Raw genomic sequence first — 24,052 nt, 5'->3', positions numbered from 1 at the left:
CGGGGGCGTGGCCGGGGCGGGACCTACGTGCCGTGGGCGGGGCCAACGGATGGGCGTGGCTGGCACTGCGCCAGACTTAGGAAGCCTGGCCCCGCCTGCCGGGAGTGGAGCCTGCGGCGAGCGGCTGAGGGGTGAAGCTGGGTGAGTGCGGGCGGGGAGCCTGGCTCCGCCTCCCCCTGGCTCGCCTTTCCCGGCCGCCTTGAATTTCCCGTTTTCAGTTCGTTCCCGACTTGTTTACGTTCAGGCCCACTGTTGCAGGTTGGTAGCGAAGGCGGGTGAACATTGTTGCTTCGCTGCCTACGGTGGGTTCTTGTCTGGCAGTGCCAGGGCCGCCTCTTTCTGGCCCGCCGCCCCGCTCCGCGAGCCTAAAGGCCATGAAATTTTTTGTGTGAGAAAAATCTCCATTTTCTCTTTTAACTGGCGAGCGACTCGGTAGAGCACAGAAATGTTTAAAGCTCTATTGTGATGACTTACCTTCCCGGGACCTCACCCGAGGGCGTTGCCTGACTCAGGCTTCTCTACCCTTGAGGAGGTCAGCTCCTGCCCTACCTACTCGCAGACCAATTCGGAGAAACTCTTAGCAGACTTGTATTGCAAACATCCCGTCCTGGCAAAACCAAATTCCCCATGCAGATTTGAAAAAAAAAAAAAACGTATATCCCTGAGGGTGATTGTTATTCAGGTTCTCAATGTCTTTATCTTTCTGCAAAATGAAAAGTTACTCATTTAAAAATAAAGCAGAGTCCTCATATTTTGAAAAAGTTTCGCTTACAAGTGATGGGGTAGGATTACTGGTACATACTCTTGTGAGACTTAGGACTGTCGCAGATGGTACTTGAGCAAATGATTGACCCTTATCCTACCCAACTCTATTCTAGTTTACCCAGAATTGTGGCTGTGTTGTGCAAGTTTTCAGCTATCAGTATTTCTTGAAGAAAGCAGGTTGAGTCTAAGGTTCTTGGGGTTTGGCTCTACCTAGGAAGGGGTTAGGTATCTTTAGAATGTCAAATAACAAACTTGAGACATAGACCAAGCTGTGTGTATTTCAGGAACTTCTTGGGCTGAGAAAAACCGCCCAGGCACCTTCTTCAGTCTTTTGGGCTATTCTAAAATTCTATTTAAAGAGAATTGTTCAGTTGAGAGTGAAAAGAGTTGGGTTGCAGTTCTGGTGAACAGTAGCTAGCCATGTAGCTTCCCGCATCTTGGGCTCACCTTACTGTTCAGAACCCCACATCAACTCTCTGGGGTTCACTGTGGGCTGACATTGCCTAGTAAAAATGGAATTAATTCCTCAGAGTTAACTACTGACCCCAGCTCCCTAGTTTCATACAATCTTGATATTATAGATAACTAAGTTAATTAGGAATATTGTAGGCAGGCAGACAGGGCTGAGCCCTCAAAAGGTCAGTGCGGAAGACAACTGTGGCTGGAGGTGCACTTACTGAAGGCCACCTCTCGCCATATGCTTCCCGGCGCTTGAGCTGCACTGGTTGATATTCTAAATAGACATTAGTCACCTTGGAGTGCAGGACCTCCTTAACCCGCCCCCCCATCATAGTGCTTGTCTCTCCCAGGTGTCTTGCTAGGGATTCCCTTCCCAATTTGATCCCTGTTTAATACTGGTTGTAATCTTACTGGTTGACTATAGTTTTGCCCCAGCTCTCATCCATCCTGTGATTTTCCATTGGATCAGTGTTGCCTAAGGGGCTATGACTTACAATCTTATTGATTGAATATAGTTCTGTCCCACCTTAAACCACCTCATCACATGGCTTTGCTCAATAAAACATCCTTGAGAGGCTGGAGTCAGTGGGCTACCCACCTTCCAGTCCCCACCTATCCCTCTTAGACAGAAACTTTCTTGCAATAAATTCTTCCTACTTTTTACCTCCATTGTTCCTAGAATTCATTCCTCAGTTTTAGAGAGCACAAACAGCGTTTTGGGCATATAACAGGTTAGGAATTACATTTCCCTCATATAATTTGGAAGTCCTGTATCCTACATCCTGTATCACTGAGACATAATTGAAGATCAGGAAATTCTGCAAGCCAGATCTACAGGCTTATAATGATTGTGCACATATAAATCCTTCAAAAGACAAAATTATAAGTTAGTTTAAAGTTCTTAGTTTCACTTTTATTAGAATTAGTTTTAATTTTATATATTTTATAAATGCTACAATAAGCACAGCAGACAAGATAGGTTTTACAGATTAAAAAAAAAGGAATAAGAAGAAAATGCAAGGCTGAAGAAAGCAGAAACAAGAAAAAAAATGGATTGTCGTATGAGTTGTTTTCCTTGTAAAGCTGGGACAAAGAGAAAAATAACGGATCGATCGACATTGTGTTACTTCAGGTTACCTTTCTGAACAAAGATTAAGGTAGAGGGAATTGTAGTATCATGCCATTTGGCACAGACCTGTTTGGGAAGTTTGACGGTTATCTCTGTACCTTGATTTCTCAAGACAAATATGTAGCTTTATTACAGCTTAAGGATGTGGAACTTTAGCATAAGTAACTCTATTTTTATTTTTAGTCTGCTCTGTTGGCCCTTGTGTAGAGGTTTGTACAAAACAAGGACCTCCTCTATAACTTTCACTTTCTAATTCTTTCTCTGTTTTGATGGAATGTTAGAAAAATAAAGCATTTGCAGTAGATAGGAAAAAAAACAAAAAAGAAAAGGCAAATTCTTACTGGATACCACTAAACTGATTAGGAAACTAAGACAAAGGAAGAACAAATGATGTTTACAGAACCAGAAATCCTTCTGTGCTACAGAACTTCTATTTTAAAAGACTTGTGAATAAAAGACCTTTCATTATTTTGTGTACCAGCAGTAAGCAACAGTGTAAACTCAGTTGGCAAACAGTCTGGGAATAATCTCCTGGTTTTGTTTCTCCATTTTATCTGGTTTGTCTGCAGAACTGTGCAGTCACAACAGCAAGGATCATAAAGAAGCTGGACCAAGACCAAGCATAGCAAAGCCAGCCTCGGGATTTATAGAAGCTTGCCCGTTGACCCTAGAAACTAAGGAGTCAGGAGCAGAAGAGAATCCATGACTCAACCAAAGTTTCAAAACATAAGCATAAGTTGCCCTTAACTACTAATTGTGAAGGCAGTCTTAGAAGAACTTTGCTTTCCTTTATCATGTTGATTTTTAGAGTAAGAATCTCCTTTTAAAGTGACACCAGCTTTACATTTCACCAGGATCCAAGTTTATTTTTCTTTTAACTGGGAAAGAGGACAAAATGGAATTGGACACTGAATGCTAGAATCATAGTTCATTTAGATTTCTGTAATGTACTTACTCATTGAGGGATTTTTTTTTCCTTCACATTTCTATTCTCCCTGTTTTTTTCTCAAAGAAGAGTTACTTCTTCAGAGAAACTTACTGAGATTTAGCGAAATGATTGGAAAACGTTTCTGCAAATATAGGGTCCTGAATATGCCTTTTGAAAAGTGCTCTTGGCACAGTCCCTAGACAGCTCAATGTGTGGCTTCAGCTAGGCATCTTGTGGCTTTGTCTCAGCTTTTATAAGGGAAATGTTTCTTCTGTGAAGGAAGGGAAGGCTGACTTGCCCCTTTAGAGACTTCAGCATTGCCTTTTTTTTTTTTTCTTTTCTTCATAACTTAGGTATTCTTTCCTGCTTCTAAATTTCTTACCTCCAGAGTTAATATTTATTATTCACTGACTACTTTCATATCATGTATACTTTTTAATTATTTTATCAGTTGTTTCTAATTTAATTTTAAAATTATTATTTTCTTTGATGAACTGGCTACATGACTTTTCCCCTCCTTAGAACTTGACCTATAATGTCTCAAGCCGTTTTCGAATTGTCCTAATAATGAATGCAGATCACTTTTGATTCAATTAATTACAGCACTGGGAATTTTTGTTTTGTTCTGCTTGATTGTGAAAAGACAGGATCTGATCTCTAATGGGCTCTTTAGTTTTCCAATTGTCATCTCTTAGTTTCTTCCTCCAAAACAGGTCTTCCTAAGTATATTCATGCTTTTTAGAAAAGAGGAGAAAACAGAGCGAAGAGATGACAAACACAAACCAAAAAGGAGAGTGAAATCAAAAGAATGAGAAGGTGAGCCATATACTAAGAAAAGATATTTGCCAAAGACATATCTGATACAGAAATTATACTCAAAATATATGGAAAGAACTGGGTTGTTTTGTTTTGTTTGTGATGTAAGTTGGACCCAGGGCCATGTACTACTGAGTTACTTCATCGGCCTTTTTATTTTGTTATTTTGAGATTGGTCTTGCTAAATTTAAATTCCCTGTGTCCGACTTGAAATCTCAGTCCGATCTCAGCCTCCCTTGGTGCTGGGATCAGAGGCACATGTGCCCACTAGGTTTAAAAAGGACTTTCAGCACTCAACAATAGAAAAATGAACCACCCAATTAAAAACTGGGCAATCTGAACAGAAACCTTACCAAAGAAGATATTCAGTTCAGATGGCAAATAAGCATATGAAAAGATGTTTCCAGCAAATATCATTAGAGAGTTGCATATTAAGCAGCAATGAGCTATTCCTGCACACCTATTCAAGGGCCAAAATTCAAAACACTGACAATACTAAATGCTGACTAGGATGCAGAAAAACAGGAATGCTCATTCATTGCTGATGGAAATGCAAAATGATTGGCACTTAGAAGACATTTTGGCAATTTCTTATAAAACTAAACATTGTCTTATCATACAATCTAACGATCATGCTCCTTGATATTTATGCCAAAGATCTGAAAAATTAAGTCCACAAAAAATCCCCTGTGTGTACATCTTTATAGCTGCTTTGTTCATAATTGCTAAAATTTGGAAGCAGTCAAGATTTCCTATAGGAGTTGAAAATGGATATGAACAGTGTTATATCTAGGAATGGACTGTTATTCAGCACCAAAAAGAAAAGATTCATCAAGATATGGAAACATAAATGTATATCATTAAGAGAAAAAAGACAATTTGAATAAAGCTACATACTGTATGAATCCAAATGTATGACATTCTGGAAAAGGTGGAACTATGGAGATATTAAAAAAAACAGTGACATCCAGAGTTTGGGAACTGGGAAGGATGAATATGTGGTGCACATAGGATTTTTAGGACAATGAAACTGTTCTCTATGATGCCACAGTGGTAGATACATATTATTACACATTTAAAATCCATGCAACATCCAATACTAAGAATGAATCCTAAAAGAAACTTTAGACTTTGGGTGACAGTGATATGTCAATGTAGGCTCATGGATTGTAACAAGTGTACCAGTCTGGGGTAGGGTGCTGATAGTGGGGGAGGTTGTTTACATACGGGAACAAGGTACATGGAAACACGCTGTGCTTTTTTGCTCAGTTTTACTGTAAAACTAAAACCATTCTAGATAGTTTGTTAGAAGAGAAAAAAATGGCATAAAGATGGTCCAATGGATAGAACTCACTCAGAAGACTCATAGTTTGTGTTTTTATTCAGTAGCCTTTGTATGCATGAGTTTGGTTTGAGGATCCATGAATAACAAAATCCTTATATGTTCAAGTTGTGTGTGTAAGCTGCTGTAGTATTTGCATATAACTTATTTATATCCTCCTGTATACATTTAATCATCTTTGGGATACTTATAAAACCTAATGTAATAAAAATGTTATATAAGTAGTTGTACTATATTGCTTATGAAATAATGACTAGAAGAAAAAAATTTGTTCATTATCATTAATGATTCAGTTTTTTCTCAAATATTTTCAAACTCTCGTTGATTAAATTGCAGAATCTGCAAACAAACCAGCTATTCACAGTACGAAATTGGAGTCTAGAATGAATTTCAGTTGCCTGGTAAAGTTTCATGCAAAAGACAAGTGTTTTAGTGGGAGAGATGGAATGGTTTTGGATATAGACAAAGGAAGAAGAGAAACAGCCTGATTAGAGGAAAGAACATGAAAAAGAGAACTAAGACCAACAGAGAGGACTGAGTCCAGAGGAAAGGATTCTCAGGCAGGTGGAAGGCATCTAATGAGTAATTACGGGAAACACAGCTGAGGGGGGCTGGAGTCAAAAGTGTGTATGTCATGTGTGTTAGCTTTCCAGTACTATTAACAAATACCTGAAATAATCAGTTTATAAAGAGGAAAGGTTTGGTTTACAGTTTTTTTTAGCCCATGGTTAGATGGCTTTTATGCTTTGGGCCCCCCTGTGACAAGGCAGCACATCATGATTGGAACACATGCTTATCTCATGGTGTCCAGGAAGAAAAGAAGCGGGAGAGGCTAGGGCCCCAAACTTCCTTTGAGGGCATATCCCTAGTAACCTAAAAACCTCCCACTAGGCCATACCTCTTAAAGATGCCAAGCCTTTCAACATATGAGCTTTTTGAGGGGCATTTAAAATCCAAACTGTAGCTTAGTGTTTGAATAATACTAAGGGTTCTTGTCAAGGGGGCTATAAAAAGTTTCTGAAAAAACTGTTTTAAAATAAAAACTACTGCATAAAGATTGATCTGGCACTCTGGGTGGGGAAAAAAGGAAGTGCCAGAGACAGAAAGAGAAGTTCAAACATCTTCCCTCTTTTTTAAATGAAGAAAAAGGAAATAAGTTCTAAACATTTTATTTGTTAGAAGAAGGAATACTATATAAAGCCAATATTACTAAGATATATAATAAAAGTGTATGTGGTTATAAGATAAATGAGGTAGAAGACATATGCACCAAGGCTAGTATTAAAAACTCAGTTCTATTCCCATTGAGATGCACTACACATCAGAGTGGGCTTCAGAAAGACTTTGGACAGCCAGGCAAATGGTCTGAAAATGTTAATGTTGTCACAGCCATTATTTTGGAAACATGGAATGTTGATAGAGGCACTAACATTTTTCTGTTATGAGTACATACACATATCCTTATGCAAAATATGTGTGTGTGTACATGTAATGTAAACTCTGTGTTTTATCATGGCCCTGTAGAACCTGGTGACATCCTCCCAAGTCCACTTATTATCTCGCATATGTTGTTTTCACTCAATTATATCTTGGAGATTTTATAGATCTAACTGCTGAGTAACTTAAAAGGAACTTGTCTGCAATCTTTATTATGCAGTATGCCTTACATAGTCAATACAAATATTGCTTGTATATCTTCCATTTTGTACATTTCTATGAATTACATCTGGAGTGCTTATGCAATTGAAATCTAAATGAAGCTGGGTGTGGTGGTGCTTACCTGTAATCCCAGTACTAGGAGGCTGAGGCAGGAGAATTGCTGCAGGTTCTATAAATTCAAGGTCAGCCTGAGCTACATAATGAGTTCAAGGCCAACCTGAACTGCATAGTGAAACGCTGTCTCAAAAAGACAGAAAAAAAAAAGAAAAAAGAAAAAAGGCGCTGGGAATTGGGGGGAAACCTTGGCTGGTTTGGGAAACTGAAATTTCTGAAAACCATAAATTTGAAATCTCATGTTTTCAGACTTAATAGCCACAAATCTTTGCCTTGTGTTCAGTGTTCTAGCTAATAGAATCGAAGTACTGGAGGACAACTTTAAGAAGTCTCTCACAGTTCTTTCTCTTTTTAGTCCAAGAACAGATTACAATCCTAGTCCAGTGTAATGGGAAGGTCATGCTTACTTAGGCAGACTTTTTTTTTTGAAGTCACAACAAAATTACTTTTCCTATGATCATCTAACAAAGCTATTCAAAAATCAAAGAAATGGTTGAACTATTTCTGTTTCCTGCAGAGCTGTGGTTGGTGGCAGCATTACGTGGGCAGGTACTAAAGAAATCTTTCTGACTTAGGACCTCAAAACATCTGGCAGTAGTTTTTAAGCAAGGAAAACATTCATAAAGCAGCATAATTAATGGGATAAAAACAGTAAGGGCTTTATTCCACACTTACTCTTCAGAGCTTCTGGGTGGTGGTGCAACCCAGGCACAGACATTGCTAATGGGGCTGTTTGCTATTAACTCAGGGATCATTTCCTGGATCAGTGTGGTAGTCTGTTCCTAACTGTCTTCCATATTCTCAGCTGCTAGATGACTCAGTCTTGGGAAAGGCTTCCCAATGATTTGCTTACAAATAAATTTAGAGGCAACTGATCCAATTAATCTGTGTTGTCTAGACCAGACCCCTTGTGTTGTTCTTAGCGCAAGTAGGGTTAAAGCCTGGACTTGAAAGCTGTGGTTTTCAAACTTGTGGAAAACAGCAAGATTTTGGATGGATGGAGAAGACTTGTTTCTTTTCCTAGGTCCTGCCCTAATATTTTCTCTTTCAGATTTTTTAAACATTTGTTTTGACGGTGAAGAGGAGATTTAAAATATATATTATTTTAAAGAGAAGGACCTAGGAAAAGAAACAAGTCTTCTCCATCCATCCAAAATCTTGCTGTTTTCCACAAGTTTGAAAACCACAGCTTTCAAGTCCAGGCTTTAACCCTACTTGCGCTAAGAACAACACAAGGGGTCTGGAATGATAGTGACAAATATATGGAATGATAGTGACAAAGCAGATTGGGAGATTATGACCAAAGGAGCTCCAGATGGAAGGAAAGCATAAGAAATAAACTGCATTGTGTGACTCATACCAGGCCTTGGAGAAGGATGTTTGAGACTGTCTTTGTTACAGATTGTTCCCTAAAGTGCACCCGGATGGGGGGAGGGTCATTTCCCCAATCTGCTTTAGTTTCGGGTTACTCTAGTTAATTTATAAAATATGGAAAATGCAAACAAACCCACTAAAAGCAAGGAAATTTACTTGAATTTTTTATTTTGAATCAGGTATAATCGAATTCCTTATAGTTCAACTCATTGCAAACTGAAAAAATTGCACTCTGAGTCAGAAAGCATCTAAAGAAACTGGTTCTATGTAATCTTTCATCTAGTTTTCCTTCAGTTTATTTTAACACAAGTGGGGAAAGGTTTCATTTATTAAACTTCCAGAGAACCAAGATACAAATTTTTATGCAAAAACTCCTTCCATATTTTTCTTTTTATCTTCTTTTTAAAGATTGTTTCAGATAGATAAAATAAGAACACAATCAGGACAAACTTTTTGAGGGTCAACAATAATTTATGGATATAGGTATACAAAAAAAGAGGAGTTTATTCTTGGACTTGGTTTATCATGCTACATAAAAACCCTATAAATTTTATCTTGAAGGTGCACAGTCTATACCAGAAACAGCGTGTTTAACTGCCATTTGCTTTAGGAGACCACACAGAAGGTTAAAAAAAATGTTATAACGAATTTGAATAGATGCTAGAAGATATATGAAGGAAGTGGTCTGCTTGTTCTACCAGTAAAAACAGCACAGAAGTAAAAAGTCAGCACCTTCTCCTTTCCAAGTAGTCAGATTGGGGCCGTATTTCAAGGCATAGAAATTAGAGGTGCTAGAAGATTCCATAAACTGCAAGTAAACTTCACTCAGCAGAAAAGAAACAAAAGTTGCTTTGGGTTTAAGAAAGGAAATTTCTTAATGTATTCTCAGTTAAAACCACATAAGTTACCAAATGAGCAGCAGTAACTTAAGGTGGCTGTACTGACAGTAGGAAGAAGCCCATTTGTTCTATTTGACACTTCGAGTGCCCTTATCTTTCACACTGTGGGTTAAACTACTGATGAAACATGTTGCTTCAGATAGGCTTTAAGTAGTTTTTCCTTTTTTGACATAGTTTTTAAACTACAATATTCATTTATTTCTGAAAGTTAGCAAGTTACATTTTGGAAGGAAAAGCATGATACTTAAGAGGAAAAATAAAACATTACATTGTAGTAATTACTAAGAAATAACATGACCATCATTCTGAGAAACTGGTAGTAGTTTTATATAAAATTGGAGTAAATATAAAATACAAAACATATGTATATATATATATATATATGATAGATACAGGTATGTATTTGACAAGGATTCTTCATGGCATTTAATTAAAGCAATCAATTCAGTGTCTTGAAAACTCTTTGCAACACTACCTATACATCTTATAAATCATATCCATCATAATGGAGGTGAAAAAGGCTCCCTGTTAAGACTACTAGGTGCCTGTTGCCGAAGATTGTGTGAGAATAGAGAAATAAAGAAGGCATGAAAAATAGACATATATAATTAAGAATAAATATTTCTGTGAAACAAATTTGATCTAATAAATCCTGTTGCCTAATGGAGACACCATATATATCAACAGCTTAGTTGGTTGAAGATAAATTTGTAATAAACTTTGCTAATACAGTTTTCAAGGAAGGCCAGTATTTCAGAAGCTCTCATATCCACAGTCAAATGGTATTTTCAAGCAACTGAGAAATGAAGACAGAACTAATTTACTTAAAGTCATGAATTGAAGAAAAAACAAAGCAGTGAAGAATCACTGGCAAATTGCGCTGAACCCTGAACTCAGTGGAAGACCAAAGATTGTGTTCCTAAATAATGCTCATTCCGGGGACTTCCTTCTCAGCCAGACTGAAGGATGTTACTTTTAGTGGGCTCCCTCTGGGAGGAACCTCAAGAAAGTCACACAAAAAAGGAGAGGAAGCTAAAAGAGTGTTTTTAGTCTCACACATCCTGTGCTTTACTCAGCTGCTATTTTGAAAGATAAACATTACATTTGTGGGTTTTTTTTTTTTTTCTTTCAGGTTAAAGAAAACAAAATAAGATGGTCATAAAGAGACCTGAGATGGAGTTAATGACCTTGGAAAAACAGCCTGCTTTTCTGGTTTTAAAAACAAAGCAAAACAAAGAAAGAAACATTTAAAAAAAAAGGTGGGGGGAGGAGGAGAAGGAGTGGTTGAAGGACAGCAAACCTTAGATCCATCTCCAGGGCCCCAAGCCCCCAGCTCACTTACAGTGACTTCAACAAAAGACGCTCCATCAGCCCTAAAGCATTGTGAGCGGAGAATGGCATTCCTGGTTGCACAACCACATTCCATTTTAGGCTTCATTCAAGTGGTATTTTGTAGGCAGGAAATTTTGTTGATCTTGGGTTTTACTAAAACCAGAGTATTTCCATATTCTTGATTAGAAAAAGAAAGCAAATTTGATGTAGGAAGTGGTTTATTCTGTTTGTGCTTTTCTAACAGAATACCTGAGCTCAGGTCGTTTAAAAAGAAGAGAAATACATTGGCTCAGGGCTCTGGAGCCTAGGAAGAAGAAGGTTGAGGGGCTACAGTGGTGAGGACTTTGTGCTAAGTCATAACATGGCAGAGGAATCACATCGTGAGGAACAGGTGTGTGTAAGCTCAGGTGACTTCCTCTTTTTATAGTGACATTAATCCTATAATGCGGTCCATCTTCATGACCCCATCTGATTCTAATTACCTTCTAAAGGTCTCATCTCACATACTATCAACATATAAATTTGGAGGTTAAAATTCCAACGCATGAAATTTGGGTGACATGGTCACACCACTGCAAGAAGTTAGCAGACTTTTCTTGCAGGTTGGAAGGTAATCTAATTTTACCACTGGGTTCCTTCCATAAGGTACTTTGGATTCACAGTAGATACAAAGGTGGCTCTTATACACTATATCCAAAACCGTGCTGTTACCACAGGACACTGCTATAGGTTACCCTCCTAAAAGAACAGGATTTGAGAGGTGGAGATCAACTCCATGGAATTGGTTGGAACTGTGGGTGGAAATGCCTGCTAAATATTCTTGAGCCTCCTTGAGAAATTGCTCAACACACACAATAACAAGTTGTTGCAGAGTGGCTTCCTTTAGAATAAACAATGAAATGGTGCTTATCAGAGCAGAAAAGAAAAACAAGATATTCCAGATATATGATTCTTAAATTTCCCAATAACAAAATATACTGAGTGGCATTATATTAGTTTCCTAAGGCTGCTCTAACAAATTATCACAAATTTTTGTCTTAAAAGTTATTCTTTTACAGTTCTGGAAGCTAGACATCTTAAATCAGTACTATCTGTTTGCAATCAAGGTTTTGGAAAAGCACGGTTTCCTCCAGAAGTTCTAGGAGAGAAACTGTTCCTTGCTTCTTCTTATTTTCTATGGTTGCTGACATATCATGGTTTGTGACTTTATCACACTTACTTTTAGGCCAGTGCCTCACACTCTCTTTTTCTCTATGTATGAAATTACCCTTTGGCATTTCACACACACACACACACACACACAAACACACACACATACACACAACATTTAGGGCTCACTCAATATTGCAGGATAATCACCCATCTCAAAATTCTTAATAACATGTACAAAGATTCTTCCTACTTATAAGGTAGCATTTACAAATTCTAGGAATGAGAACTTGATATCTTTGAAGTCATTATTCAGCCTACTACAGGCGTACAACTCTGTTCTCGTTTGTATTCATTGTAACATAATACTCATGCTATTCCAGTATATCTGGGCAACTTGGAGAACTCTAATTAAATAATAAATATTTCCTGAACTGTTCAGCATGCAAGAGCAAAGTAAGAGGAGTATGAAACACAATCCCCTCCTTGAAGTAAAACCCAAATAGGTTTGGGAGACAAGACTCATAGATACGGGCCACACACAGAGACGTCCACAAGATAGAGGAAAGTCAAATAGTATGAACTATAAATGTTACAAAGTTTCAAAGAAAGGGGCTCTTTATTTAAAAAATTTGAGTAATTTAAAGGTTACAGTTTTTAGAAGCAATCCATGTTTTCCACTTTGGAAGAATTCTGTAGTGTTTTGCTCAATCTTTCATCTCTAGTGGAGATGCAACTCTTAACCTTGTTCATACCAGACAAGCACTCTACTACTAAGCCACTCTAACCAGCTATAATGTTGATGATACTCCATAATGAAGTGCAAATAGGTTTGTTAAAGATGAATTCCTGTATGGACTTCTGTGCTCTTAGAGTTCTAAGAAATAGAACAGGCATCGAAATATATATAATCAGTAATTTCCAAGATACAGGTTATTATTGCAGGCCATTGTTATAAAAAAGGGAAATAAGAGAACTATTGAGAAGTTGAGTTTCAACATGTTTATCCAAAGGCAAAGCAAAGATACACGAGAGATACTTAGAGGAGAGAGAAGAGACCAGGAACAGGGTGACTATTTGTAGTACCAAGTATACCAAAACTAAAATATTAAAAGAGAAATGAGTGTTATATAATGGTGAAACCTGTATTAAAACATAAAATATTAACCATATTAACCATCAGCATCCCGAGAAATGGAACAAATTCCAAAAAAAAAAGCTAATAGAAATGTAGGAAGACATGAATATGAATACACTTGCAATTTAAGATATTAAAATCTTGCAATTAAGATGGCCTAACAGTTAAACATAGGGAAAAACACTGAGAGAACTAAAATGATAGATGGCCTTTCTTCTTCTAGGTGCTGCCTTATCTGGATAATGCTTGGCATTACTTAGCTTCTATGCTACCTAAACAGTATTTACAAATACTAACAGGAGACTAGAACCTGGGTCTTTGATAGTATCGTTGAAATAAAATATTGAAAAACTGTGGATCTTGCCCAAATCAGATGTTTTCTTTTTAAGCTACTTAAGACATTTTCTTCTTTCAAAAAACTATCTTTATTAGGTTTTCTGTTCAAAATATAACCATGAAACTGGTCTGGTGGCACATACCTATAATCTCAATTCCCTAGGAGCCAGAGGTAGGAGGAGGTCACAAGTTTCAGCCTAGCCTGAGCAATTTAGCAACTTTGTGAGATCCTGTCTCAAAATAAATAATAAAATAAAAAGGACTGGGGACTGCAAAAGTCCTGGTTCAAGAAAGAAAGAAAGAAGAAAAGAGCGCAGGTTATATGTTAAAATGCAATTAGAAAAGGAAAAAAAATAAAAAGAACAAAATAGGGACTATATAGAAAATATGTAACCAGTAGGAATAAAGAATGGCTTACAACAGGATTTTTATGGCCTGGGTATTGGGCAAAATTATATATATATATATTTGTTTAGTTTTCATAGTACTTGGCAGAGGTAGGATTTGAACCCATGTTGTCTAATTCCAGAATATTTTTATGTATTATCCTAGATTGCCTCTAAATTCTGTTTTACTTTCTGATTAAAAAGTGGCTAGTCAGGGACTGGGGATTTAGCTCAGCGGCACAAGCGCCTGCCTTGTAAGCAGGCAGTCGTGAGTTTGATCCCCTGTACCAATAAAAAGGAAAAAGACAAAAAAAAAAAAGTGGCTAGTCTAAATGAAGAGTTGAATAAATATAGGTCAGTATTCCAAGTAATACTTCATACATGGGTAAAACAAGCATGTACATTTATTAATTATCTATTGCTGGATAAGAATCCGGTCCCACATTTTGTGATTTATAACAAAAATACTAGATTGAGGATGTAGCGTCACATGCACCAGGCCCTGGGTTCAAGCCCCAGAAAAACTGAACAAAAACAATCATTTATTTTTCTCATACATCTTTAGCTTGAATGGAGCTCAGTGAAGATGCACTGTCTCTTTCCCGTAAACCATCAGCAGCTGGTGGCTACTTGGGCACTGAAATAAGGGCTGGTAAGATGACTCGCTCAGGTGCCTGGAAGTTGGTGCTGGCCGTCCAGGGCCTCCGTCACACTCAGGGGCCTCTTTAAGGTTTCCTTGGCCTAACTCAAAGCACAGCTCAGTTTCCAGAGTGAGAAAAGCAAAAGGACCCAGCAACTGCATTGCGCTCTGCCCGTCACCACGGAAGTCACACAGTGTCACTCCTCCCCGAGGCTCGTGGCAGTCAAGTTTAGGAAGAGCAGAGATGTTGCTGCTCAGGGAGAGCAGTGTCAGAGAAAAATGTCTGGGCCGGTGTGTGGGGAAAATAGACTGTCACACTTTTATACATGAAAGAATACAGATAAGAAGTGGGAAAATGCAATCACAATGTTAGGAAAAAGAAAAAAAGGCTAGGGTTTTAGCATGAGTGAAACTCTGGGTGTAACCATCAGGACCTCCCCCGACAAACTCCAAAACTACCACTACCACCATCACCAACAATTTTATTTTATTTTATTTTTTGGAGTGTGTAGCTTTTAAAAATGTTTTCATTTTAAAGAGAAAAGTAAACAAAAACAAAAACAGTGATACAGAGGACAATGATAAAACAATGGTAAACAGGATAATAAATTAACAATGGATAACATATTGCATATTGTAACAATAATTTTAAAAGTTCCAAAAGAATAAAAAATTTTAAATATATTATTTGGCTTGGTTGAAAGTGCATTATAGGCGTTGGGGGTTTAGCTCAGCGGCATAAGCACCTCCCTTGCAAGCAGGCGGTCGTGAGTTCAATCCCCAATACCGATAAAAAGATTAAAAAGAAAAAAAAAAGTTCAAAAATACAATTTAAAAAAAAGTGCATTATAAATTGGTTTAAGTTTTTTTGAAAACTAACATTATTATTCATACTCTTTGATGCAATGTAAAAATGTAGAAACATCTAAAAACCAAAAAAAGTAAATAGAATGATTCCATATTTAATTAAATGGATAATAAAAATGGCAACCATATAAACTTGGAAATATATATACTAACAGCAAAAATGTTATACAAAATGTACTACAACTATGCAATGCATATTCATACAAACTGATGTATTAGAGATAAATATGGAACAATAGAAATAGATTAATTGTCCTTGTTTTCTCCTGTAAACTCACTTAAACATATAGTAGTGGTAAGTAAATTAAATGTACTATATAAAATAAGTTTATTGTAAACTCCAATAATCATAGGTACAATACATTAAAGAAAAATTTATAAAATATAGGATCAATCAGGTGTGGTGGCACATTTCTGTAATCCTAGCACTCCGGAGGCTGAGGCAGGAGGGTTGTTGCAAGTTAGAGACCAGCCTGGGTCACAAACTGAGCTAGAGCCCTGCCTGAACTGCACGGTGAGACCCTGTCTAAAAAAAACAAACAAAACAAAAATAAAAAAATAGATTCGTGCTACTTTATCTTTTATAGTCTATTATACTGTTTATAAAATACATTATTTAGTTAAAAATTTGTTTGACTGAAAATTTATAATTATTGTGCTAGTAGGAGAAAGAGTTCATACTATTGCCAGAAAGTAATTAAATGGTTTATTTGTGGTACTGGGGATTGACCCCGGAGCCTTTGTGCTGATCTGTGCCCCCTTACTCTCCCCTAGCCTTTTTATTTTTTTATTCTAATACAGGCTCTCATTAAGTTGCTAACTGCCCAGCCTGGCCCCAACTTAAAGAAAGCATGTGTTAGCAGTGTAATGGAGCAAACCTCCGTTTAAACTGTAGTATTAAAACTAACCCTAAACTAAGAGGCATTGGATATAGGACCAGAAGAGTCCTCTGGTCAGTTGCTTTTTTCATGGGTGAGGCAGTGATTAGGGGATTTCCTTTTCTTTGTTTCTTTCTTTCTGTCTGTCTGTCTGTCTGTCTGTCTTTCTTTCTCTTTCTTTCGGTACTGGAAATCAAACTCAGGACCTTGCATTTGCCAGGCAGAAGCGTACTACCGAGCTGTACTCCCAGCCTGTAGGGGAGAAGAGTTCTTAGGAGGTGGTAATGAAAAAAAATGTTGCAAAGCTTTGCTCCTGGACATAGTACACTGAAGGAGGGACAGCTGGGCTGCTGGGATGAGCCGCTCTTCTGACCTCTCTCCCGGGCTCACCCACGTCAACCTCAAACAAAGTCCTAACACCGCAGCCGGAGATGCCCAGTCACAAAAACAAGCAGCACACTGACTTTTAAGACAGATCAGCAGCATGAAGGACAGGAATCAAATCCAATAAACATAAGCATGAATGACCCAGAAAAGGCTTACAGAGCAAATAAAATTTAAAATTAAGTGTAAAGAAAATTTTAAGGATATAAAAGAATACTGCAATCACAATAACAAGTAATTTTTAAAGAATCAGTTATTGAAGAAAATTTAAAAAATATGCTCGTTGAAAGACTCACTAGATAAACCAAAAAACAAATATAGCAAAGAAAATAAAATTGTGTACTTTAAGAAATCAGCACAAGAATTCAGCTATAATAAAGCACACCTGGTAGAAATGGGAAGCACTGCAAAAATGAATAAATTAATGCATGAAAATTTTCTATAAAAAAAGGACAAAAAATCCTTACACCTATATGTAGATGTGACAGGTAAACTTCTAAAATGGCTTCCAGTGATCTCTGCTAAAATAGGATCTTGTCAAGTTTTAGTTTGCTTTTCTGTGGAGGGAAGTTCAAAAAGCAACTTCGATCAGTTCTTACTTTGGAGAACTGTTGTGAGAATTATCACAAAATACACCTCAGTTGTACAAAGCAAGACACTCTCTCCTCAGCCATCCTGCCACTGCCTCACTGCGTGACTAAGATCTTTTTCATCGTCGCGTAGTGGGATTTAGGAATCATCAAGCTGGTTTAAACGACTCAACAACTTTCTCTGGCCTGTTGCACAATAGCAGTGTGTAGAGCACTGAGTCAGTTGGAGAAAAGACAACAGGTCTTAAGCCAGGTGAATAAGAACCACATTAATAATTGCGGCCCTCAAACTGTATGTTTAGTGCATGTTACAATGAGCAGTTAACTGTCGTGAGAAACCGTCCACTGGGAAATTGGCAAAGGTTGCACAATTTTTTCCAAAACTGCCACACAACAGCAAAATTGGAATATCCCAAAATTGTGAACTTTCTCAAAGTCCCTTCCACTTCTACAATGGACTTTTGGCTTAGACAGACCTAAGCAGCCTTGGGTAAAGGTGATGGTTAATAATTATTGAGCACTGTTACAGTAGGCAATGTGCAAAGTTCTTGATATGTACCAACTCAGTCCAAACCTCAGCACAACCACTCAATGTAAGAATTATTAACCCATTCCATGGTGAGAAAAGTGAGGCCCAAAGATGTTATAGCAAGGTGCCAAGATTCTGCAGCTCCTAAGTGACAAAGTCCATGGTGAACCAAGCAGTGCACTTCCGAATCTATGCGCTAAACTTGTTGTTGTGTGCAGTCATGTGTGTGGAGGTATTTTGGGGTTATGGACTGGAGGTGTGGAGGGCTTTGAGGACTTTCTATGGGCTGTAAATAAAAAAATGAATCCGACTATTGAAATCCAGGAGTTTCAAAGAGAGTTAAATGATGATTTTGCTTCCAACAGTTTACTTATAACTGGCTTCGTTACTCTTTCTCTTGACTTCTTTCTCCTTTTCTGTGAATTGATAACTAAGGAAGGGTGGCCGCCGTGCTGGCCAGCCTCCTGTGCTGAACAGTGTGAACATGTGTAAGTGGAGCTGAGAGGTACCAGAGGGAGGCGTACATATGGTGAACTTTCAGATTTCAAAGTAAAATATGCGAAGCCTAGTTCCATTCTTTTACCATATTGATGTTTTTCAAGTTACATCTGTTATTGTTTTTGTCAAGGACAGACCTGACTGTACTATGCTTTCTAGTAGCCATTTTATAAAAAGTTATAATAGTAAAATATACTCATTATAACAAAAAGTAGAGCAATACAGATTTGTATAGATCAATAATGCTTCACTTGGATCATCCTATTTAAATGTAAACATCAATCCACAAAAGTACTGGAAGAAAATATTGGTGAATTTAAATAATCTTGGAGTAATAGGACATTAGGCATAAAATAATCAGTGATGATAAAACATCGATACTTCCTCTTAAAAAATATATCCTAAAAAACTAAAAGAATCTCAGTGGGGATTTAGATCAGTGGCATAAATGCCTGCCTGACAAGTGCAAAGTCATGAGTTTGATCCCTGGTACAAAAACAAAAAAACAAAACAAAACAAAAATAAAACTAAAGGAATCAACATAATCTGGTGGGCAAATTTAAAATACCTGTAATAAGTAGCTCTTTTAAATAATATACACAGAGCTAGACGAGGCTGCACCCATCTGAGTGAAATCCCAGCTGAGAGGCTGAAGCAGGAGGATTGCAAGTTCAAGGTCAGCCTGGGCAACTCAGTGAGACTGTGCCTCAAAATAAAAGAAGAGTCCCTGAACACTCTGAATTCAATTTACGCTACTGAAAAAAAATTATTTCAAATTAGTAAGAGAGTTATAATTAACAAGAAATTTTGCAAATAATATGAATATTTTATCAAAAAAGCACATAAAATGCTTTGACTTCATTTAAAATACTAGTACACTAAAGAAATATAATCATCTGATGAGCAAAGATTTAAAGTTTTTATAGTGCCCAGTGCTGGCAAGGATGTGAAGAATTTATTTTCCCAACACTGAGGCAAAATACCTGACACCTGCAATTTATGGAAGGAGAGGTGTTTTCAGCTTCATTTTCAGAAGTGTCGAGTCTATGATTGGCGGGATGAAAGGCAGGAACAATATTCATGGTGGAACAAAGCTGCTCATTTCATGGAGAACAGAAAGCAGAGTACAGGAGAATAGTACCATCCACAGATGCACCCTGAAAAGGCACCAGCCCGCGACGCATCTCCTTAGGTCTCACTTCTTAAAAGCACAGTCAGCTCTAAATCCATTGATAGGTACAGCATCACAGTATCCAATCACATCTCTAGAAGTCTCTACATTCAATCAAATTAATAATTAAGATTAATTGGCACTGTATGCTCTTGTAATGGAAGTATGAATGGAAAGCTACATAGTGGTGTTCATAAACATTTTAAATTCTTTTTTTTTTGATCTAGCACTTCTATTTGGAATTCAATCTGTGTATATATATTAATACATATACATCAGATTACATATGCCATTGTACCACTGCTTATGTTAGGAAGAAACTATAATCTGAGTATTTTTTAGCAAAGAAAAAGATAAACTATTTCCATTCCACCAAAAGTCCAGTATTTACACAGTGAAGCAAAGTTAAATGCGATTACTCAGCTGGGCATGACAGTACACACATATAGACCTAGCCACTTAGGAAGCTAAAGCAGGTGAGTCATTTGAGTCAAAGTGGTCAAAACCAGCCTGGGCAACACCGTGTGATTCCATCTTTTCAACAAGGTGTTTACTTGGAAAAGTGTTCAGGATACATGATTTAGTAGAAAAAGTAATTTGCAATACAATACAATACGTAGACAATATGAGCCATTTGGGTCTGAGTGTTTTATAGTGTACCGGTGTCAGTAAGGATGCTTTGTTGAAAGTGAACAGTTAATTATGGAGTTTATCAGATTGGGAGTATAATGGTCAGTTTGTATTAGGATTGGCCTAATGCAGTGGCTTGACTTGGTTTCCATGATTCTCCCAGCTCAGGCTCCTCAGCTTGCTTCTCCTCAAACTGATTCCAGTAGTAGAAAGTCACTTCCAAGCTTGGCTTGCTTGAGAGGAAACCCTGCAAATTTTCCCCGACATCCCATTGCTCTGAACGGGGTGATGGCAGTGGCTCAAGTGCCCATTCTCAGCCCAATCCCCAGAACAGAGAAATATTCTGCACCAATGTCTTAGGGCTGGTGAACTAGCAACCGGCAAGGGAAAAGGATTCCACACAGTTGTCCGAGACAGATCAGGGCTCACCCAGCAATTAGGGCTTATTGATTTGGAGCAACTGTACATAGACCAGAATAAAGGGCTATAGGGTAGACACAGATTTTTATTTCCCAATTCTCAGTCTTCTGTACTACCTATTTTTAAGAAATAATGTGCATTTTCATGTGTTTGACTCAGGATTTTAACAGAAATAATATGAACAGAGGGTGTACTCAAAGGATTTAATAAAGAGCCTTTCATGAAGGGACAATTTATCAAGGTGTGAGCAAGGTAAAAGGGACAACAATAAAAACAGTGGCAAGCGTGAAAGGACCAGGAACAAAGGGACTTCTCCTACTCCAAGGGGACACAGGGCCCCAGAGAAATAGTGCACTAAGAAGTGAGGCCCTGTTTCAAAAAAGCAACTCTCTCTCTCTCTTATATATATATATATATATATATATATATATATATATATAATATATAATTTTTTTTCTCACAATATTGGAGCTTCCAGTCCATGTTTAGTGGCCAGTTGTTTTTGGCTGTGGTGAGGAGCATGTGCCAGAGGAAGCCTCACCATACGGCCAAGAAGTAAAGAGAGAAGCAGAGGAAGGGGAAGGGAGCGCTGAATCCTAAAGGGGTTCCTCCGGTGACCCAACTTCATCCCAGTGGGCTGGGCCTCTTAAAGGCTCCACCACCTTTGGGGAACACTTATCCAAACCATAACAATAACTTTATATAAATTTTTTTAAACTGTGGGAAATCCTGTCGTATGTCATAAGATGAATGAGCCTTGAGGATATCGTACTAAGTAAAATGAGCCAGCCATGAAATGACAAATACAGTGTACCTCTACTTTTTAAACCGAAATAGTTAAATTCATAGAAACAGAAAGTAGAATGGTTGGTAGGGTCTGAGGAAAAGGAAAATGGAAAGTTGGAATGGGTAGAGACTTTCAGTGTTTCAAGTTGAGAAAATACTAAAGATTTAGAACTTTTGTGCAGTACTCTTTAAAAAAAATTTTTTTTACAGTGTTTAACATTACTGAATTCACTGAATTTAACATTACTGAATGGAACTCACTCACTGTGAGTTCGATCCCTGGTACCGATAAAAACGAAAGAAAAAAAAAAGACAAAGAGAAATGTAAATTACAATAACAATGAACTGCCTCTATACACTTTGTAGAGAAACCAGAATCCATTGCAACTATTTTAAGTGTACAATTTAGTAAACATTTCTCTATGAAGTATGATGTGGCACATCTTTTCTTGGGCTTATTTCTCATTGTATATCTTCTTTGGTAAGATGTCTTTGTTAGGTCTTTTGCCTATTTTTTATTTGGCTTATTTATGTTCTTATTGTTGAGTATTATGAATTCTTTGCATATTTTAGAACTGAGCTCTCTGTTAGATATGTCTCTCACAAATATTTTCTCCCAGTTTAAGGCTTGACTTCTGATTCTTTTAATAGTCTTTTGTAGAAAGTTTTTAGTTTTAATGAAATCTAGCTTGTAAAGTCTTCCTTTTATTAAAGAAGCGGCAAGAACATTCATTCATTCCTAGCAGAATGCAAAATGGTACAGCCATTTTGCCATACAGTTTGGTAGTTTCTTACAAAACTAAAAATAACCTTACTATAGAGTCCAGAAATTACACACTTTTGTATTTACCCAGAGAAGTTAAAAACCTGTATCTACACAAAGGTCTGCACAGGGGTGTTTAGGGAAACATTACTCATAATTGCCAAAACTTGGAAATAATCAAGATGTCTTTCAGTGGGTGAATGAAAACCCGAACTGTGTTATATCTACACAGTGGAACACTCGGCACTCGAAAGGCATGGAGGAACTTCAGATACACGTTACTAACGGAGCCAATGTGAAAATTACATAATGTCTTCTCCAATCCTGTGACATCCTGGCAAGGGCAAGACGACGGAGACACAAGACTTACCTCTGGTGTGGGCGGAGGCAGTGATGCGTGGGTAGCGCCCCAGGATTGCGAGGGCCGTGAAATTACTCTGCTTGTACAGTCACGGTGGATATTTGTCTTTATTCACTTGTCAAGGTTCATAGAATGTACAACAAGAAGATTACACCCCAATGGGAGCCATCGGGTCTGGGTGATAATAATTCATCAATATAGTTTCACTGATTATAACTTACGTAAAATTTATAGGAGATTGTTGGCTTAGACTGAGCTACTATGCTAGGCTGCCAATCTTATTTTGCCTAAAGTTTTTCTATTATTATAAGAGTGTACTACTCTGGTGCAGGATTTTAGTAGTGGGGGAAGTTGTATGAGTGAGGCAGAGGTGGCTGGGGTGACTCAGAAGTCCCAACACCTTCTGTTCAGTTTGGCCATGAACCTAAAACTGCTCTAAAAATAAAGTTTACTTTAAAAATAGTTACCATGGAAAGTATTCTTGTATTCTTTCTTAATCACAGTTTTAAAAAGTGTAAATCTTTTCTTTTATCCTGTATCCATCAATGAATGGGCAGAAAAACAAAATTTATATTTCAAGGAATATTAGTCAGCCTTGAAGAGAAGTGAAGTTCTGATTCATACTCTAATAGGGATGAATCTGAAAAATTTAGGCAAAGTGAGATAAGCCAGACAGAAAAGAAGAGATACCATATGATTCTGATGATTTGAGCACCTAGAAAGGCAAATTCATAGAGATGAGGTAGAAAAGAAATTACCATGGACTAGGTGGAGGAAACCATGAAGAGTTACTATTTACTGAGTGTAGATTTTCCCAATTTTAGAAGATAAATAAATTTAGGAGATGGGTAGTGGTGATGGTTGTACAACGATCTGAATGTACCTAATGCCACTGAACTGATGCTTAGTTATATGATATATATTTTACTACTTCTTTTTTTTTTTTACTAAAAAAAAGATTAAATGCATAAAATAGCAATACACAACAGTGAACAGAAACTGAAGAACAGGTAAACCTAATCAGAGGTGAGAGTAGAGTAAGAAATGCAGTTGTGGGCCGGGGGCCTGCCTGGCAAGTGTGAGGTCCTGAGTTCGATCCCCAGTACCATAAATAAAAAAGAAGAGCAGTTGCCTCCATGTATGTACGTGTGAAAGAAACAAATAAAGTGAAAACACTGCCTGTCTCCAGGGCTTTGAAAAGGGAACAAGTTGGGTAGTGGGAGCCAGCAAGGACTGGAACGGTACTTGTTTTAGGAAGGAGAAAATCAAATGTATTGTTAGTTTGAGGGTCAGATGGAGGGGGGAAGGATGTCAGTGCAAGAGGGCCAAGAGACAGCCGACATCCAGAGAGGACGCAGCAGGGAGAGGGGACCCTGGGAAGGCCGGGGGACCTTCTACCTGTGGGAAGAGATGGGACGGTGAGCAGCGGGGAGGAAGCCAGCCAGGATGGGAGTCCCTGGTCCTCCTGCACACGCTGCACTGGCCGGCTGCCTCCTGCTTGTCGCCCATCACCCAAATCCTGCGCATTCTAACCTCTCTGAGACATTTCTCTCTTGAGAACAGAGCTCTAGCCGTGAAGTGTTTTAAAAAACATTTCTATGGAGACATTTTCCATCTGAATATATATTTGGTTAAAAGGCTTCTAAGGTTTATTCAAGATACAATGTTTTGTTTTAGCATGAATGGGAATCCTACAATAAATTGACTGG

The 24,052-nt window shown here is 37.8% G+C and overlaps 1 long non-coding RNA gene across 1 annotated transcript; it reads left to right on the top strand.

Annotated features, from left to right (window-relative positions):
* Positions 1 to 27: 27 nt before the first annotated feature.
* LOC134472004 (uncharacterized) lies at positions 28 to 22,805 on the top strand. The gene is made up of 2 exons (XR_010041831.1): positions 28 to 4,097; positions 22,215 to 22,805. It is a non-coding gene; the product is annotated as an uncharacterized LOC134472004 (long non-coding RNA).
* The last annotated feature ends 1,247 nt before the right edge of the window (positions 22,806 to 24,052 follow it).

The sequence above is a fragment of the Cavia porcellus genome, unplaced genomic scaffold (assembly GCF_034190915.1).
Source record: "Cavia porcellus strain 051 isolate PalLab524CR breed Dunkin Hartley unplaced genomic scaffold, mCavPor4.1 scaffold_21, whole genome shotgun sequence".
Lineage (NCBI taxonomy): Eukaryota > Metazoa > Chordata > Mammalia > Rodentia > Caviidae > Cavia > Cavia porcellus.
Note: the sequence above shows the minus strand (reverse complement) of the source record. Positions and strands in the feature narration are given on the sequence as shown.